Source organism: Andrena cerasifolii, chromosome 3 (assembly GCF_050908995.1).
Source record: "Andrena cerasifolii isolate SP2316 chromosome 3, iyAndCera1_principal, whole genome shotgun sequence".
Taxonomy (NCBI): domain Eukaryota; kingdom Metazoa; phylum Arthropoda; class Insecta; order Hymenoptera; family Andrenidae; genus Andrena; species Andrena cerasifolii.
Genome location: NC_135120.1, coordinates 499,071 through 502,972, shown reverse-complemented (window position 1 = coordinate 502,972; position 3,902 = coordinate 499,071).

Here is a 3,902-nt window from a genome sequence, read left to right as displayed (position 1 = left end):
TTTTTATGGGGATAATTTCTTACCTGTGGCTATTAAGTTTCAATTTACCGTTTCGGAAAATCTTACGCGGTGGCTTCAGCGGTCGCGTGGCTGCCGTACCGCCGGCATTGGCACCACCGATGGCATATCGCGTGGAGGTATGTGTCATATGTGTGTGCACACACAGGAACCTTTAGTAGCGTCAGCGTAAAGGTTGAGGTTCCTAGCCGCGTCCGGCGGCCAAATCCTAAGCACCGCTCTTATGGAGAAGCATGTAACCGTTCTCCTAGCCGCGTTTTCGAGCGGCCGCGGCCGCGCGTCTGCTACAGCAGCAACCTAGGCTAGTCGAGACACAACACAATGCGATGAGTGTCTGTTTTCCGCCATGATGGCGGAATCTACTAGCCGCGCGGCTAGCCACGGTGACAAACCGCTCGACTCCTCCAAACTGAGTCATAGCCGCAGCCGCGCTGCGATCCGGCGGCACAGTGGGACAGAATCCCAAAGATAAGGAAACAAGACAGAATTCAAAAGTTATGGGATTATGCTTTTTTTATATATTTCTTGTAACTCCTAAAAAAGGGAAAAATATCGTGGCGTCTACATATGATCTGTGTGTAAACACGTGTCAAAGTTTGTATGCTTTTTCTTATGTAAAATTTTGAATTGGGTCTTTTAAGTTTTGATGATATAAAAGACACAAATTTTTTGGGAACCGAAATGAGTAGTATCGTTTTTGGTAAGCAATAACAAAGAATTAGTTACATACTCTTCTTTTCAATAAGAAACCCATTGAAGAAATATTAGCAATTATCGTCTTTTTAGTTACCCTCCGGGAATTTCCTAGCAAATTTCATTTTTGTTTTATAATAAACATATATTTGGCTTTGCAACTGCGAAAACAAGATTTGGCAATATTTACCAATAATGGAGTAATTCCCTGTATTCTATGTCGTAGAGTGAGGCTGAATCCCAATAAATAGGGAAAAATTAAACAGCATCACATTTTTCGCACTGAAACTGCCGAATATAATTAAGGAAGTTCGTAAAAAAAGTATTAATATACAACTCATACGGAAGATTGCCGTTATTTAGAAAAATTAAGTCAACAATTCCCAAAAAACTAGAACAATTTGATAAATATATCAATATACTATGGAAAGTGGAGAAATATTTGCAAACCTGTATCCATGTTATCCTATATACCAAATACTGTTCATAAAGTGTTAATACATTCATACGTAATTATACAATATTTGGGCAACCTTCCAATCGCCTAATTTTGTGACGGGACCCAAGATGCCAGAAATAAAGGTTTTACAAGTGAAGGAAAGATTGTACGCTCAACATTTTGTCATTGCAATACAAACGAAGATGTTTTAAACTTTTTATCGATTTTTTCACATGCAGTACTAGTGTTTTATAAAGTAGCTTCATAAGATTCGACATTTTGATTAGAAAAAGTGGCATGTTGAATTTTTTCTCTATTCTTAAGATTGACGCCCACTGTGCGTTGGAGCAAAAGGGAAATCGGAGCCAAGCGGGAATTCATTCGTTGTTTTCGACCGATAATCCCAAGAACGTTTGCCAGCATTTCTAAAGGGCAGTCAAGAACGTAATGCCGTCTGTAATAATTTTAGGCATTCTTCAGTCTCACAATGAGTTAATCCGTATATTGGTCTTTCGGTGGGTAGTACGTACGATGGCTTCGGACCTGGACGTAGGTACTGCTATTAACCGCCGCGCGGGACAATATGGTCATAAATCGCGACTCTGGCGAGGCACTCTGGCCGATCAGCCACAATAATTTTTGGCAACCAGATGCGAGGTTTTCCCCATCGATTACTTCAAGAGGAAGAAGGTTCGTCCTCCGTCGCCGAATTCGCAGGGGGCAAGTCCCCTCTCTTTAAGGAGGGGTGTTCCCAATGTGTGTATCATAATTACAATAATTTTTAAACTTTCTCTTCTTTAAATATTAAAATAAAAAATATAAAATAGTTTAATAGTACTGTATGAACTCCGGGTGGTATGGGTACATATTGGTACATTATGGTGGACGTTATTTTTCGGCACAATCGCATAATTCGATAGATCCGAATATTCGAAGGTTCGAATATTCCAATATTCGAAGAAATTATTCGTATTCGAAATTATTCGAATTATTCGAATATTCGAATAGTCGAATAGCTCTACTTCAAACCTCTCAAGTAGTATGAAGTGTGAAGATGTTGTTTCGGCTACTGACCCAACCGCCAGCGTTAGCTTTATGTAGATAAAGAACGCAAGAAAAGCAGGCTAGAATTTCCACTATCTTCGACGTGCGCGCCAAGCATCCGCGTGCGTGCCTGGCAGAGCATCGGCCCATTTCTTGCGCGGGGACTCATAAATTAGACCCTTTCAAGTGGACGCAAACGTGGTGCGCGACGCGCCGTTGCACTAGTGGAACCCTACCTTTAGTTGCAAGAAAAGATAGGCCACTGAAAATTAATCCTAAAGACTGTCCTGCAGTACTACAAGTTATTTGGTACATGATTTTTAACTACTTTATAGCGTGTTGGAGCCCAAACGGCTAGTGTCGTTAAATGGTGGTAAACCGTGACCCGCTAACAATCCATTTTAAGGCTTCGTGCATATGGCTACATCATGGAACTCACACCCGGGAAAAACACAGAAAATCCCGTTCTTATTATATAGGTATATTTTTCCACCTCCACGCGTACGATTTGCAAAGGTGGAATGTCTCGCGACCAATAAGATTTGAACCTCAAAAGGGCGTACCCTGAAGGAAATACTATTTAAACTGCGACTCACAGTGATAGTTGGTTAGTACAGAAAACACTTCTGTATACTTAGTACACACGGGAAGTGTTTGACAGTTTGACGTATCACAGTGTTGTGTTAGTGCACCTACAATGCCCACCTTGAAGGTAAAATTTTCAACTCTGGAAGACGAGACGCTGATACATTGTGTATCAGCTTATCCTGCCATTTACAATGCTGGTGTCAACGCTCATAAGGACTATGGGCTGAAAGATAACGTGTGGGAAGATGTGGCCACCACAGTAAAAAGAACATGTAAAGTATTCTTTCATTATATTTATTTGCATCAACCATCAACTAGGGGCTATTGATACCATCGAAGAGTAGGGGAGACCATTGCAAAATCGGGACATTAAGAATAAAATCTCAGAACTTTGACATTATTAAGTAAAAAAAAGTAATTGCAATTGGTATTCATTAGAATAAACTTTTTTTAAATAATAGTACAGATCCAAATTTTTTTAATAGGAGAAAAAATTCAAATAAATAACACAGGGCCACAAATTTTTTTTCTAAAATACATAAACTCGACCACCTGTCCTATGCGTATTTTGGATCGCTGAATTTGAATCCGTTGCCCGTTTTGGCCCATCACGTCTAGTTTTCCCGTAAATTGCAAAATACTGTTGTAAACCTGTAAAATGCCATATAAATGCAACATATCCTATTTCCATAAACTTATAACGTCAAACTCTCTAATCTACTAATCCCAAGACCATAAAACATCTAATTTTATATTTCGTTAACCCTGTAAACCCTAAATCCGTATTTACACATATCTCCACAACCCACTGCGGGGCGTTTATACCTCAAACGCTGAAATAAATATTTTCAAATTTGCTCAATCTTCAAACTCGTATAACTTCGCCAAAATCCATCCAACGTTGATGAAACAAAGATCATTTTAAAGTTTGAACTTTCTACTTTTCGACGGTTTAAACCGGTTTTATCGAAATGGGTATCCAGGGGGTAAAATCCGCCCTTAAAGAGGAGTGTGCCAAGCTGCAATAATTTCTTCATGTTTGTTTTTGAAACTGCACAATATATTTTCTGTACTCCGTAGCACTTGACAAACACGAAGAATTTTTTGCAGTTTGGCACAC